Here is a 17539-nt window from a genome sequence, read left to right on the forward strand (position 1 = left end):
TCGGGGGGGAAAGGGAAAGTGGGAGGAGAGAGGGGGATATGAGGGACAAGGTAACAAACAGTACAAGAAATGTATCCAATGCCTAACATATGAAACTGTAACCTCTCTGTACAGCAGTTTGATAATAAAAATTTGAAAAAAAAATATTTACTCCTTGAAATAAATAAATAAATAAAAGTGATGATCAGCCAGTGGAGCTTTGAATTCAATGTAAATAATCAAGCCTGGATTCATTAAAGATTATGGAGATGTTAAAAAATAAAAATAAAAATAAATCCAAGAGACACTTATCTCTAATTAACCGGCAAAGAAAGCAAAACAAACCAGAAGTGGAGATGTGGCTTAAGTGGTAGAGCACCAGCCTTGGGGAGAAAAGGCTAAGCAAGTACATGTGAGGCCCCAAGTTCAAGCTCCTCTACCAGCATACAAAAAAAGAAAAGAAAAAAAAGAAAAGAAATTGGAGACAGCCCTTTTTTTACTTTCATCACACCCTGTCTTCTCACAGCATTGTCAACCTATAAACTAGCCTTCGATAAAACTTGAACAAACCTCCTTCTAAGTCAGACCGTCAAGCAATACTTTGGATACAAGCATTTTTTAACATTGTCATACTCTATAGATACCAGGGTGTCTGAATTCCTGATTTCTCAGGAGGATCTGAGGTAAACCAGATGACTGTTGTAAAGGAGATCTCTCTCTCTCTCTCTCTCTCTCTCTCTCTCTCTCTCTCTCTCTCTCTCTCTCTCTCTCTCTCTCTTTCTGGTTTATGCTTTCTTGCCTGCCCTTTGGAATATTGGGTAAATAATAAATTGACATCAAAAAGGACTAATGAAAAAAAAAAGAAATTTCCTGCACCGAAACAGTGGGACAAAGGTGAACCAATGCAACAGCAACACTCACTAGACACTATGTTGGAAGTGAACTTTACAACTAAGGGAGAGAGGAGTGGGAAAGAGAGGGAGGTAAGGGGGAGAAAAACGACAGAGGGGGTAGCACTGTTGGAAAAGAAATGTACTCATCCCCTTACTATGTAACTAACCCCTCTGTACATTACTTATACAATATTTTTAAAGGTTCTCACCAGAAACAATAGGGACAGAAAATTGATCTAATAAAAAATTTAAAGTACTAGGTTTTTTAAAAGCTTACATAATATAAATCTATAATGGAAGTATCCTTTCAGAGAGAAGGCAGGTAAAAGCAGAGCCAAGATTTGAACCAAAATGTTGAAAATGGAAAGATTGATTCCTATGGCATTTAGCGCTGCCTCTACCTCATGGTGTGTTTGACATATGTCTTCCACAATGCCAGGCTTGGAGGTTTAATTTTAGTCACTTATTTTTAGTATAAAAATAATGGAGATGAGTGTGGTGGATCACATGTCCATCTTTAGCCCTTGGGGTGCTGAAGAAGTCCAGATAGGATTTTAAGACAAGCCTGGGCTGTACAGTGAGTTCCAGGCCATCTGAACTATAAAATAAGTTCCAACTAAAAATTCAATTAGAACAGAAGCAGAGAAAGTATAATCGAGTCACCATTTCCCATATCCTATGGTCATGAGTTAACAAATTAAAAAGTAGAGGCAAGCTCCATTTTCCTTAGTCTTTTTTTTCAGACTAGGATGTAAAAAGTGTTAGTAAAAGACAAGAAAACAGAAGGGAACTATTTGCGAAGAGGGAGGCAAACAATAAGGAGTAAGGGGGACAATATAATCAAAATAAAATCAAATACATTTCTGTGAATGTCATAATAAAACCAGTAATTTTTTTACCATCAAAGTGTGCTAATAAAAGAAAGGAGAAAAAAAACCATAATAAGATTACTTTTCAACCCTTCTTTGTTATGGGAAGTTCTCAGTAGCTATAAAAGTAAGAGATCCAGTCTACTTTTTTTCTTTCTCACTCAAGCAAAGGCATCAGAATGACTAAAATGTTCTAATAATATACCACAACAACATTAAGGTAAATATTGGCTTATAAAAGAAAGCAAAAACTTTTTGATAGTTTCCTACTACCAGGTTGAACGTCCTATCTTAAGTACAATAAATCAACCCGTTGTGACTCAGGTATTTTCAATCACAATTATGTTAGCCTTGCCCAGCAAATACCACTATGTTAGAGGCATTTGGGTATCAATTGCCAGAAAATACCACTGGCAATTTTTAAAATTCACATTTTCAGTATGCTTTTAGTGTAGTATTTTGAGGCACAAAATGAAAAGCTCTATCTGTCAAGAGACCAGGCATAGCCAGGTACCTGTAATCCTAGCTAATCAGGCTGAGATCTGAGCATCATAGTTTAAAGCCTGACTGCACAGAAGAGAGTGTGGTATTCTTATCTTCAATTTACCAACAAAAAGCTGTAAGTCGGTGAGGCTCAAGTGATAGAGCACTAGCTATGAAAGCAAAGATCAAGATGGAGTAAGAAGCCCTAGATTCAAGCCCCAGTCCTGTCAGAAAAAAAGAGGAGGGAGAGAGGGCCAGGGGGAGAAGGAAATGGAGAAAAGGAGAAATGGAGAGGAGAGAGTGAGAGAGAAAAGTAGAAGAAAAGAGAGCTTGTCTTAACCAAACATTCTAAAATATCTGTAGTTACCACATTGTTCCTAGTATGCTAATCTAATTCCAAATATATCCAAAGTTGGAACATAATCTTTCTTGTTTATACTGAGACTGAATCCAAGAAAAAAAAAAATATATATATATATATATGCTGGTAAAACTTTGTCATCTATTCCAACTGAACAATCTCTACTACTGTGTCTACACCAGAGCAGATTTAAAATATTTTTAATTCATCCTGTCCCAAAGAAGTACATCCTACCTTTGGAGACTTCCGATCATTAGATGAGCAAAATTATATTTCCTTTTAACTAATATCCAGCAACATAAATTTCTGTGTTTGGACTCTATGGAACATTTTCCTTCTTCTGGTCCAATATGGTCATTGAAACATTTGAAAATGGGTTCTTTTTCTCTTTCTTTTCTCTATTGCCATTCTTATTTGTATAGCTTAAATTTGCACTTGCTTTTTATTTCCAGAATAAAAAGTGATTGATTTTCTTCCATACTCCAATATGCTTATGGTAGGTGACCATTTTCTTAAACAGTTCATCCTATATCTTTTAACTTGTGAAAAGCTATTTTTTCTGCTATTTGACCAGAATTGCTTCCACAGTATAAAAAACTTACTTCATTCTAATAATATTTTTGTCCCTCAAAGTCACTTTAAGTCATATTAAATCATCAAATCTTTCCATCTTTAAAGACTGCTGCACACTTCTTTTTTTTTTTTTTTGAGATTTGAATCAGTAATTTTTTATCACAGAAACAAGGTATGACACAAGTATTCAGTATATTGGACAAAGCACGATTATTATCAAAGTTATTGTACATGGGATACAGTCTGGTTTCTGAAGCAGATCTTTTTAACATCATAAACAACAGAAAAATGCTGAGATAGATAAGCTAAATTTTGAATTTGCAAGTTTGTTCATGGTATAATTTAAAGAATATGAAAACTAGAATTCAAAGCATCCTTGTTATGGTTTTATTATTTTCCAGGTTTCAGAAAGACATGAAACTTAATGATTTGATGCAGGTTGAAGACATTTTCTTTGGGGAATATACATTTTTATATGACTATAAGTTTGATGACCTCATGTCATGTTATCCATAGTTTTGGACTTATCTTATTAGCTAAATATATGAAGATCCAAATTTAGGTTTTACTTTCCATTTTATTGAAGACAATGCTCAAAACAATATACTGTGTATTGCAGTGCTGCACACTTCTTAAACCTTTCTTGATAGATCCTATTTTTATGCCTATCACAGCTTTCCCAGCATACCTTCAGATTCTCTTTGATCTCTTCACACTCCCTTACAATGATACTCCAAATTAGATACTTTTAAGTGTAACTGACAGCACTTCGTCTTTTCTGAACAAGCCTCCCTATCCTTTTGTTATCTTAGGCATATTTTATTTTTATTTCTATTTTTTACTTTATTTTTATATTAAACCAGAACTTAAATAGCCCAGAAAGTGAAAGAGATAACTGCATCCATATAGCCTACAGTTACACAATTGTTTTCTTGCTCCATAACATATCATTGTGAAACTCCTACTATGGAAAGGGTTGATGTAAGTTAAGAATTTTCTCTTCTTTTAGGTAGTGATGTATGTCTGTAGTCTGACCTATTGAGGCTGAAGAATTAATCTGCAAGTTCAAGGCTAGCTTGGGCAACATAGCAAGGTCCCATAGAAGAAAGAACTAGAGAAAGAGCATGGAAGCAAAACAGGGAGAAGGGAAGAGAGGGAGCAAGCAAGAGAGGGAGGGAAGAAGGAAAGGAGTGAGGAAGGGATGGAGAGAGGAAAGAAAGAAGGAAAGAGCCCCTCTTGAGATTAAGAGGGAAACTAGCAGAACCTTGAACAGAGATTGATGTCTTTGTTAGTCTGTCACAACTTATTTTTATTGTTTCCTAAATACCTTCTCATTGATCCATGACAGATAGTTACAAATTTCAGATGTCTCTTATTTTTTAATAGTAAATTTTGATCATTTAAACAGTATGTTCTTTCATCATAGTTCCATTGCTATAGGTAAATTCTAAGTCTTTTTTTGTTCTATCATTTTGTAATCTACTCTGAATGAGTCTCTGACTACTGAAAGGTGGTTTCTCATTGCCTCTGAGGGAGGATACAATGGTTATGTACATCACACTGACCTTTGGGAGGAAAGAAATGTCTCAGTTTAGTGCTGGGAATAAAAACCTGTCCATTCCTCTTTACTTGCTTCCTCCATACATGTTAAACATCCTTTTGTCACAGTACTGGGTACAGTAAATACTAAATTGTGTAGTGCTCATTTTTGAGAGATGTATATTCCTCTCCTATAGTAGCCTTTTCAACCTTACAAATCAAGCATCCCCCCAAAGTAAAGCTGGTTAGATTCCCATCACTGTCCCCCTGCCCCCCATCCAATGCTTTGGTTTCCTAAGATTTCTATACCACTAACTTCCCATACCTTCTGGAGTTTGGTAATTTGAACCTTTGACCATTTCCTGAACAGCACCAATACTTCTGTCTTCCTTACCTTCCATTTCCCGCTACCTAGAATATTTATTCATTTCTTCTTTTTTATAATTTATTTATTGTCAAAGTGATGCACAGAGGGGTTACAGTTTCATATGTAAGGCAGTGGCTACATTTCTTGTATAACTTGTTATTTCCTCTTCCATACCTCTCTTGGTTTTATTCCATGTGTGTGGGAAGAACTTGTGTTCCTACAGCTGTTCTATAAAACGTTCTTATAGCCTTTTATATGTTTATAACCAATTCAGCTGACCGTCCTATTTGAAAATTTGATTTTTGATAAGTTTATTTATTTATTTATTTATTTATTTATTTATTTATTTATTTATTTATTTTTGGCCAGTCCTGGGCCTTGGACTCAGGGCCTGAGCACTGTCCCTGGCTTCTTCCCGCTCAAGGCTAGCACTCTGCCACTTGAGCCACAGCGCCGCTTTCTGGCCGTTTTCTGTATATGTGGTGCTGGGGAATCGAACCTAGGGCCTCGTGTATCCGAGGCAGGCACTCTTGCCACTAGGCTATATCCCCAGCCCTTTGATAAGTTTATTTTTAACACTAGAAGTGAGTTTTGCCATATTTTGTCTTTCTAATGAAATTTTTACTTATTTGCTTTTAAGGAGGCAGAAATCACAAGTAATTTAAGGAGAAACATATGAGTAAAGCATATATACATATATATATATATTCCAATAAACCTTAGATATGGGGAAAATCTCTTCACTGAGCCTCAGAGGAGACTCAGCTCCTAACTGTAATCAACCACAGGAGACTGACAGTAGCTATGAAGAAACCCAGATAGCCTCAGGGCAGATACATGATTTATCCCAAGGATAGCTCTGATAACTTTTCTTTAGGCTATTTCTGGGCTTCTAGAAATATATGTGCACACCAAAAATCTATGTCTGTGATTGATGTATAATCAGATTCACCTATGGAAGTTTTGCAACTCATCCTTTCAAAACTAAACTTAAATCATAGCAAAATAGTTTTGAATATTGTCTTCCACAATATATTTTATGTGTCAGGCTCTGGTAGTTCACACCCATCATCCTAACTACTTAGGAGACTGAGATCTGAGATTCACAGCTTGAAGCCAGCCTAGGAAGGAAAGTTCATGAGATTCTTATTTCCAATTAACTACCAAAAAGCCTGAAATGCAGCTGTGGCTAATGTGGTAGAGCACTAGCCTTGAGAAAAAAAAAACAACTCAGGAACAATGCCCAGGCACTGAGTTCAAAATTCAGGGTTGGTATGTACATACACACACACACACAGAGGGGGGGGGAGAATGTTTTATGGCTATAACCAATAAGCTAGATCTACAATTTTATAATTTAAGACATGTGACTAATCGAATCTTCCCTTTTCTAGAGATTAAACTAATTATTGACCTTACTTAAATTTTTGTTTACTCTTCCCATACATTTGGGACGAAGGACAAGCTGGAGTGAGGCACTAAAGCCAAGCTTCTGGTAGGAGTTGTGGGCTCAAGGCTTGTCTGTGTGTCTTTAGTATTCTCCAGGGAAACAGAACCATTCTATCTGTAGAGTGAGGAAATGACTCACATGATTACAGAGACTGAGTGGCTCCATCATTGCCTTCTGCAAGCAAGAGAATGAGAATTCTATAATTCTTTCTTTATCCGAAGACATAAAAGTAGGGGAAAGGGAGAGTTATCAGGTGCCATCCTAAAAACCAGGAGGTCCAATGGTCAAGACAGTAGATCGATGCCCAAGTTTCACATGAACAAATGGATTCACTTTTTCTTTGCCTTTCTGTTCTATTTCGGCTTTCACCTGATGAGATGGGGCCTCCCATGTTGTTGAGAGCTTTATTCTTTACTCAGTCTACTGTTCAAACAGTTCTGTTCCAAGATATACATCAAGAAATGTATGGGCTGGGAATATGGCCTAGTGGCAAGAGTGCTTGCCTCCTACACATGAAGCTCTCGGTTTGATTCCCCAGCACCACATATATGGAAAACGGCCAGAAGGGGCGCTGTGCTCAAGTGGCAGAGTGCTAGCCTTGAGTGGGAAGAAGCCAGGGAAGGTGCTCAGGCCCTGAGTCCAAGGCCCAGGACTGGCCAAAAAAAAAAAAAAAAGAAGAAGAAATGTAATAAAAAAGAATATCGGTTTTAAGAAACCATTCCCAGTATAGCACTCCTAAAAGCATAGGGAGTAAAGTACTTTTCAAAGTATTTTTTTAAAAAGAACCATCACTGTCTAGGCAAGTCCTAAGAATTTGTGTAGGTCACGTCAAAGCACACAGATCTCTCTTCCTTAAGCCATAGGCAGCTGCTCCTGATGGTCAGTAATCTACAGAATCCTGATGGGTTTTGACAATCACCAATATGGTATTCAGAAGGAAGAAACTAGAAAATATCAAATAAACATTGTAGAAAAAAAAGAACTAGAAAAGTAAGTCCAAGCTGCTAATGGAGATCCTCTCACTGCATGAACTAGAAGGAATTATGTCCCATAAAAGAGGACACGAGGGTCTGCACCCTCTGTCTTTGATCTGGTTAAAGTAAACTCCTTATACAAACCCTAGGAATTTTTGTCAATAAGTCCCTATGGATGCATATTTGGGGGCATAAAGAATATACTCTTTATTAACACAGAACCACTGAGGGCAAAATGGAAGTAGTTGTAGACTATTAGCTTATATAGGTGTTCAGTATAAACAATTATAGAGTAACATGTTTTAAAACCAGGCCTCAAAAAGTCCACATATACAAGGTTTTGAGAGATATGAACTGAACTACTAGGTCTGTGAGCAAAGAATTTTTCTTTTCTCTTGGTTGGTGTCAGGGATTGAACCTAGATCCTATGTATACTAGGCAAATCCTCTACCACTGAGCTGCAACCCAAGCTATAGGTTGTTGATTTTAATGTTAAGCAAATTGTGAGGCCACTCGGAGTAAAATCGATCATGAAAATAAACTCTAGCAGCAGACCTTCAAAGATCTATTGGAAATGTTGAATTAGGAATTTAAACAAATTTATTTAAATATGTAAAGGATTTTCATTGTATGCTAAGGGAGAAAAACATCAAAAATTTAGATAGGGTAATCTGAAAAGAAAAAATAAACAGGATCTCTAAAAATTGAAAAGTACATAATGGTTAGAATTTATAAAGCCAATATAGAGATTAAACAAAGATGTTATTCCACCAAAGAGAAAATTGATAAGCTGAAATTCTTAGGGGTTTATTAAGTATTCAACATCAAAAGACAAAGATAAAAATACAAAACAGATGCTCACTGACATAGAAAATGAGAATGTTCAACATGAACTCAGATTCTGGAATGAGATCATGAAGAGAAAGGGGAGAGATACTAAGGGATACTGGTAACTCAATTTCCAGAATTAATAAAAGACCCCAATTCCTGGGTTCTGGAAGTTGAGTAAGATGATGAAAATAAAAGTATATTCAGATACATAATAATAAAACAGAACATTGAAGAAAGGTTGTAAACTCAACAAAAGAAGAGATAAAGTTACCCACAAATGATAAGAATTAGATGATTAACAATAACATCAAGAATATAGTATAATAATAGAACAAAATCTACAATATTATATATACATATATATACAAATTTTGTCTTTATTTTGGCAGAACTGGAGTTTAAACTGAGAGCCTTGTATTTGCTAAGTAGGTGCTATACCAATTGAAGCAGCCCTTCTTATATTATTGTTCAAATATGCCCAAGCCAACCTGGGCTGTGATGCTCCTGTTTGTTGCAGTTGTGAGAATAGTCTCAGGCCAACACCCTGAACTTTTATTGTTTCAGGTGGCTTCTCATGACCTTATTGTCCAGGTTGGCTACAAGTTACTATTTTCGCCATCTCCACCTCCCAAGTGACTATAGATATGAGCCACTGTGTCCAAATAAAACTATGATTTCTGAAAGAAAAATATGCTATACTTCACAGCTAGTGTAAGATAGAGTGTATTGCTAACAGAGTTTCAGTAAGAATTGAAAGCATGTACTTCAAGAATATGAAAGTGATCTTAGTAAGTTTGAACACTGAAGAAGAAATGGTAAACAAAAACATAGAACACAACAGAAGGCAACTCTATGTAAATGTATTAATTGTGTAAAACCTAAGAAATACTATCTTATTCTGAGGTTTTAATTTGGAAAAAGTTTAAACCACAGACAACAATAGCATATAAATGAGAAAGTGATGGTTGGGATTGAAATGTTCTAAGGTCTTCATATTGATTTGGAAGAGGGTAAAATTAACTTCAGGCCTCTAAATGTTCCATTTCACACTACCCACTAAGAGAATAGAAATATATTGCATAATTTAAAGCCTGTAAGGCAGAATACAATGGAACACAGGAGGAAAACTCAACAAATCCAACAAAAAAGGAAAATGTGTCTCATGGAGAAGGAACAGTATCAGAGACAAATAAGCCCAAGAAATAGCAAAAATGAGTAGATAGATCAGAAATCACAGCTAGTATGAATGTGTAAACTTTCCCAATAAAACATAAGTCATCAGAATGACTTTTTTAAAGTATGGCTGGATGGTGATAACAAAAACTACACTTAAGATGGAAATATGATATCCATCCATCCACCCATCCATCTATCCTATCTTATCAATCTTGGAGCTTGAACTGAGGGACTTGGCACTGTCCCAGAGCTTCTTTTGCTCAAGGCTACTGCTCTACCACTTAAGATACAGTTCCACTTCTGGATTGTTTGGTAGTTTACTGGAGAGTCTCTCAGACTTTCCTGCTGGAGCTGACTTCAAATTATCATCCTCAGATTTCAGCCTCCTGAATAGCTAAGACTATACATGTAAACCACCAGCATGTCTGCTATCTTACATACATATTGAGAAAATGGTGACTGCTGCTTTTTAAATTATTAATGATAATAATAATTGGGAGTTCTAGGAAAAATATAACTCCTAAAGAAAATGGTCATTTTTCCAAAACAAAGTTCTTTAATCATGTAGTAAACATATCATGATAAATGATATAGATGATCTATAAGGAATGATCCATAAAGGAATGAAATGATCCACAAGGAATATTTTTAAAATTATTAACATTGTCTAACGTATACAGGGTCATTAAGGACTGTCTAGGAATGTTTTAATTCCTGCTTGCTTCTGGCTCTCATGTTCTGAGTGCTCTCATGAGAGGTTTATGCTCTAGATTTGTTCCTCTCCAAAACTGGAACTATATGAAACCAAGAGACTTCTGTGTACCCAATAATGGGTTTTGGTTCTGCTATTCCTTTAGTCCACAGTTTACCTAGTCTTTACTGAAATCTTTCCACTATCACATTTACCTTGCATTCAAAAGGTATTTCAATATGTTATGTTACAGTTTACCTGTTCTTTGTGTCACCATTATCTGTAATTGACAATTAAACTTAGTTCTTCAAGTAAAAAAAAAAACTTGAAAGACAATTGTTTTTTATTTATTTTTGTGATGGTCTTGGGCCTTGAACTCAGGGCTTGGGCAATGTCCCTGAACTTTTTTGTTTTTTTTGTTCAAGACTTGTGCTCTGATACTTAAACCATACGATCCACTAACAGCTTTTGGAGAGTAAATTGGAAATATTGGAAATAAGAATCTCATGGAATTTCCTGCCTGGACTGGTTTTGAATCATGGTCCTCAAATCTCAGCTCCTTAGTAGCTAGTATTATACATGTGAGGCACTGGCTCCTGGCTAAACAATTATCTTTTTAAAGACTGAAAGGTATTTCAGACAAAAATACTACTAGTGAAAAAAAGATTCAGATGCCCAAAAGTGGGGCTGCTGGCTCATAGAGGACCTCTATGTTTTGCCTTCCGAGGAATCTCCATACCGCTTTTCAGAGTGGCTGAACCAGTTTACATTCCCACCAACAATGAAGTAAGGTTTCCTTTTGGCCACATCCCCTCCAACATTTGTTATTTAGTTTTCTTGATAAAGGACATTCTTACTGGGGTGAGGTGGAATCTCAATGTTGTTTTGATTTGCATTTCATTCATGGACAGTGATGTAAAGCACTTTTTCATATGTCTCTTGGCCATTCTCATTTCCTCATCAGAGAAGTCTCTTTTTAAGTCTTTAGCCCATGGGCTGTTGGTTCTTTGAGGTTTTGTTTTGGAGGAATGTAATTTTTTTAGTTCTGCATACATTTTAGATATGAGGCCTTTGTCCATTGTATGGCTGGTAAAGATCTTTTCCCAATCTGTGGGCTTTCTATTTATCTTGCTAGCTGAAGCCACCAGCACAACAATGTTCATCGCAGCACAATTTGTCATAGAGTATGGAACCAACCCAGATGCCCCTCAGTAGATGAATAATGGATGAGGAAAATGTGGTACATATACATAATTAGCACAGGTTTATGCTAGTCACAGCAGAGGATCACAAGAGCCTAATAGCTATGCCCCTATGAATGCATAAAATGATGCTAAGTGGAATGAACTCCATGTTATAGAAACAACTGTTATATCACTGTTGTAATTACTTTCAACACACCACGTGAAACCCTAGCTTCTTTTGTTGATGATCTACTTGTTTCCCTTCCTGTGGTTGGACTCACGCTATCACTGTATCTCATCTGAATACCCTGGATACTGTATATAATGGTATTAGAACTAGGGAAGTGGGGGCTGGGAATATGGCCTAGTGGCAAGAGAGCTTGACTTGTATACATGAAGACCCAGGATCGATTCCCCAGCACCACATATGTAGTAAACGGCCAGAAGTGGCGCTGTGACTCAAATGGCAGAGTGTTATCCTTGAGCAAAAAGAAGCCAGGGACAGTGCTCAGGCCCTGAGTCCAAGGCCCAGGACTGGCAAAAAAAAAAAAAAAAAAAAAAAAAAAAGAACTAGGGAAGTGAAAGGCAATATCAAAATCAAGAGACAAAGGGTAAAAAGACAAACAACTCCAAAGCAATACTTGCAAAATCATTTGGTGTAAACCAACTGAACAACTCATGGGGGGAGAGGGAAAGGGGGAGGAGGGAGGAGGAATGAATGAGGGAGGAGCTAACAAACAGTTTAAGAAATGTACCCAAGGCAAACATATGAAAATGTATCCTCTCTGTACATCAGTTTGACAATAAAAGAAAAGAAAAAAAGATTCACTATTAAAGTTTTAATCAGAAGTTGCATCACCTTAAGCCTGTATATCCCTACTAATATATGTTCAAAATAGAGAAAATAAAAATTAGCCCATTAAAGAAGGAGCTCTTTGGGCTTGGAATGTGGCTTAATGGTAGAGTGCTTGCCTAGCCTGCATGAAGCTTTGGGTTCTATTCCTCCATACAACATAACAGAAAAAGCCAGAAGTGGTGCTGTGATTCAAGTGGTAGACTGCTCTCCTTGAGCAAAAAGAGACAGAGCCCAGGCCCTGAGCTCAAGCCCCAGGACTGACAAAAAAAAAAAAAAAAAAAAGAATGAGCTATTTTAAGATGATTCTTAAAAATTGATAGGTCTAGTAATAAAAAGTATGATTGGTAATTTTATTGTTTTATTTAAATTTTTTCAGAATATCAAGCACACTTTTATTCAAGTACAAAAGCACATTCCTAAGCCAATTGCATACATGTGATTTTTTAAAACATATTTTATATTTAGGGATTAATTCTGTCTCATATCACCAGAGAGTAAGGACTATTGGTCTCTACAACTAAGAGTATACATGTTTGATAAGAAAAACCAAAACCCAAAAACATTTATTTTTCATTTGCTTTTACATTTAGATCAACTCACAGACTTCCCTTGCCCTGATTGTGTCCTATGCTTGCTGACAGCAAAGTAAACTATAGTGGTAGAGCTATTCTAGAGGTTAGACACAAGAGGCTTACAGAGTGAGCAATATGTTGGTGCAGGATCCCTAGTATTATAACATCTAAATATGAGAGCCCCAACTGCTTGACTTAACTCAAAGTTTAAGTAACATTTGTCTTATTCACAAAATGTTTTAAAGACTAAAACAACAACAACTTTGACAACAGCTAAAGAATCATGAACTCTTTAGGTATAGATGATGACACCAACACCCGTGATTTTTATTAATCAAAAAGATCCATGTTCTTTTATGTGGCCTGTAAATTCTATGAAATACAAAAATATAATCTAGGCCTGATACATATGCCTAGAGACCCAGTTATGTGAGAGGCCATGGAAGACCGACAAGAAGAGGAGGGCAGAATCCAAACAGATAAAGAAGCAATCATAATTCTTACATTTTTACTAAGAACAGACCTGCCACTTTCTTGAAATACTGTCTCTACAAACACTACACAAGAACAGCAACATCTTTGTTGGAAGCCTGCATTCACTTACAATGTTCTCATTTCCTGGGTCCTTTACATTTGCTCTATCAAAAGCAGACCTGAGCATTTTGCTGGCCTTCAATAGAAGCATATAGAAGAATTCTAAACTAACACATGCAGAATAGGCACTGAATGAATACAGCTAGGTCACCAGGAGCCTTTCTGCCTCCCTTATGTCCTTATTTCTTAGAGGGCTATGGATGCAGAAAAGGCAACTATAAACTTGGCATCACTTGAAAATGTTTAATGGCCTGCTGCACGCAGGGAGACTGAATCCTCTGGCCTTGTGGATGGCCGGTGTGGGAATCCAATTCTTAGAAAACACCAGACCAACAATACCAAATTGGAACACATACCTACTAGGAATATTAAGTGTTGCAACTGGAAAGGAGCAGAATGTAGGGGGCTCAGAAAAGAGCAGGCCTAAGAGTCTGTACTGGGAGAACATGGGCCAAGAACACCACTAAAAGCTACATGAGCTGCTTTCTGCTCCTGGCGTCTTAACTCTGGTGCATCGACAATAGCCTAGAGAAACAGTGAATAAAAACCAATTTCAAAGAATTATAAATTGTGTATAAACTATAATAAAAATACCTTATGGGTACTGTAAATAATATTCTCGTACCTACTTAGGATACTTACATTAAATAAAAGAATGCCATATGAAAATTGAACTGCATTCAGCAAGTTACCTTTCAGACTAGATTCTTCTGCAGTGAAAAAGACTGGGACTAAAATACGAACAACTTCATAGATAAGTAACAATTATCTCTCCAATAAGTTGAGGTTGGGAAAAGCCTGAAATACTTGCATTCCACCAGAACCTCATTTGGTATATGCATTCTGACCATGGCCTGCCAACACACTGCACTCCAATGCACTCTGGGGCTACATTCGATGCTCAAGGACCATTGGGTTATGAGTGAATTTTCTCACACAGAAGCATTTATTACATTCATAGGCTTTCCATATGGCATGAATTTGACACTCAAGGTAGATTCTTTTACTGATGGCTTTTTCATGTTCCGTTCAGTAGAGGAATTTTATTCTAGTATCAGTTCCCCAAATGTGGAGAACTGACTGCATCCAATACATTCATCAGCTTTCCTCACTAGTGTGGATTTGCAAGATCCAATAAAGAGTTGAAAAACACTCAAATACGTCCAATACCGGTCACATTCAAAGGCTTTCTCTTGCTGTGAAATCTGTTGCTGAACGAGCTGAGCAGTGGCAGAGTGCTTTACCACATCCAATGCAAACTAACTTGGCCCGGGTGATAACTCAGAGGGTGAAGAAGGCCTAAACCGGACTAAGCACCTGCATTCATAAGGCTTCTCTTTGGTCTGAATTCTTTGATGTGGAGCAAGATGTGCTTGTGGACTGAAGTTGTTTTCCCAGGCTTAGCAATCAAAGCCTTTCTCTCTGCAGAGAACTTCTTGTTGCAGGGTAATATCTGAACTGTGATTGAAACTTTACTCGTCTTCATTGAGCAGTCTAGAGAGGCCCTAAGGCTGGCGTGGCCAACGGACGAAGGAGTGTGTCCGTGACAGGTCGATCACGGGGCCGCCTCCATACTCGGTGACTCTCATTGTCCTCCTGGATAGGAATGGAGGAAATATCCACTGAGGAAACAGCAGGATCATCAAGGGTCCAGTTTCAGTCATTAGAGACCTTATCTGAGTGTCTCTCCCCAGAGCCTCAGTCCGTGCAAGATACCAACATGGAACAGGGACTCAATGGGAGATTTCCAATTTCCAAGCCTGATGGGATCTCCCCACTGGAACAAGATCTACAGGTCTTTGATCCTGAAACTAAGGATAGAGATGTCTTAACAGATGACTTCTCAGATGGAGAGGCCAGAGAAGAAAACAAGCTGTTGATTCCTAAGCAGAAAAATGTGGGAGAAGTTTATTCATACAAAGTGAGAGTAGGAATATGCAAACAGGATATTGCCCAAGGTCCTGAGACTAGAGAAGTGCAAAAGTCTGAGGACAGATTAGAAAGGCTTCAAGAAATACTAAGGAAATTTCTCTTCCTGGAGAGAGAGTTTAAGCAAATAACCATCAGCAAGGAAACCTGTGCCAGTGAGAAGAGCAGCGCTGTCACGAACCTGAGAAGAGCTTCTGTACCGACTGTCCTTGACACAGACCAGAGGGTTCTCAGGATACAGACTGTCAACGACAGTAAGTTCCAGGTGAACTTTAGCCCAAACTCAGCTGCTGATAAGCACGAACACATAAATCAAACACAGAACCCACAAAGTAGTGAATACAAATAAAGCATCACGGACCTCTCCCACCTTAGCAACTGGGAAAGCACACTTGCCGCTAAGAAGCCCTATACATGTGACATGTGTGGGAAAGCCTTCCATCAGAGCTCAGCCCTCACCAGACACCAGATAATTCACACAGGAGAGAGGCCCTACAAGTGTAAAGAAGGTGAAAAGTCTTTCAGTCAGAGTTCAAGTCTTAGTTGGCACAAAAGAATCCACACTAGAGAGAAACCCTATAAATGTGAAGCATGTGAAAAGTCGTGTGAAACGCCTGATAAATCCAGTGGTAAGAGCTCAGACATAACTCAGCATAGGAAGACTCCCACCAAAGCCAAATCATACAAATGCAGTAGTTGTGAGCGTGTCTTCAGCCACAACGTGTATCTCACGCAGCATCAGAGAGTATACAGAGAGATGCCTTGCAAGTGTGGCATGTGCGGCCGTGACTTCTCTCATGCTTTGTACATGGTTGAACACCAGAGGATCCACCAGAGGAGAAACCCTACGGGTATGATGAGTGTGGTTTGGCCTATGTGAAACATCGAGGGGTTCGTTTCAGAGAAAAGCCCTACACATGCAAAGAATATGGCAAAGACTTCAGATTGAATTCCCATCTTACTCAGCATCAAAGAGTTCACACAGGAGACAAACCGCACGAGTGTGATGAGTGTGGACAGTCTTTCAGTCAGACCTCATGCCTAATTCAGCATCACAAGATGCACAGGAAAGAGAAAGCTTATGAACGGCAATTTTATTTTTTAAAGAAATAATCTTGACTGGAATAGTACCTTCTATTAAGCCCTTGCTTTCTAGTTTATTATTTTGTGTACTCATCTTTTATTATCTCCATCCTAATTCTTCCATTAGTCTTAAGAAATTTAAGCATTAATAAATCCTAGCATGAAAAAGCAATTTACAGTCAGTCATAAGGTAAATGGATGTGGGTACTTTAATGTTCACTTTATGAAATGATTTGTTTCCATGTATATGTGTTATATGAATATACATAAAAGCATGAATATACAAAAAAGCATTACTAATTTTCAGATTTATCAGTTGCTTATAATATAAAATAACACTGATGGTCCATTCTCATGGCCAAATTTCATTTCTTAAATATATATCTTTAGGGCTGGGAATATGGCCTAGTGGCAAGAGTGCTTGCCTCCTACACATGAAGCTCTCGGTTTGATTCCCCAGCACCACATATATGGAAAACGGCCAGAAGGGGCGCTGTGGCTCAGGTGGCAGAGTGCTAGCCTTGAGCGGGAAGAAGCCAGGGAAGGTGCTCAGGCCCTGAGTCCAAGGCCCAGGACTGGCCAAAAAAAAATATATATATGTATATTTAATATTTATTACTAAAGTAATTTTATAAATACATTAAAGCCTATTATTGTATTTTTAAATTAATACTCACCCTAGAAGGATTTATCTTAGGAAAATCTCTAAAACTTTAAACCTCTTTCAAAATGTGCTTTCAAAAGAAGAAAACCTGTATGGCTCAGATTGCAGTAATTCATCATGGTAACTCCAGATGTCTTGAAATACCATACCACTGGATCTTTATTTTCTGAAGTTTGCTAGGTGGCTATAAAACCCATGACAGATAGTAAATGATTGGGTATGTGTATTCTTTAGTCACACGGTAAACTGAAGTTCCACTTTTGGAAATTAAAGTTATAGGTGTTTTCCACCTGGATGACTGAGAGCTATTATTGATGACAAAGAGTAAAGGTGTTAAGTCATGCCTGGAAGAGGAAGAAATTGCTTTTCAGAAAAAAGCTACAGAGATGTCAACACTAAAAGTTGAGATCAATACTCAACAGTGCCATCGGGTAGAAATCCAAATCATGTACTTCCCAATAGTCTTATTAC

The 17539-nt window shown here is 37.5% G+C and overlaps 1 protein-coding gene across 1 annotated transcript in view; it reads left to right on the plus strand.

The window, feature by feature from the left end:
- Positions 1-17539, plus strand: part of Slc35f1 (solute carrier family 35 member F1) — a 420595-nt gene that overhangs the window by 288309 nt on the left and 114747 nt on the right. The window lies entirely within an intron of this gene.

Source organism: Perognathus longimembris, chromosome 9 (genome assembly GCF_023159225.1).
Source record: "Perognathus longimembris pacificus isolate PPM17 chromosome 9, ASM2315922v1, whole genome shotgun sequence".
NCBI lineage: Eukaryota > Metazoa > Chordata > Mammalia > Rodentia > Heteromyidae > Perognathus > Perognathus longimembris.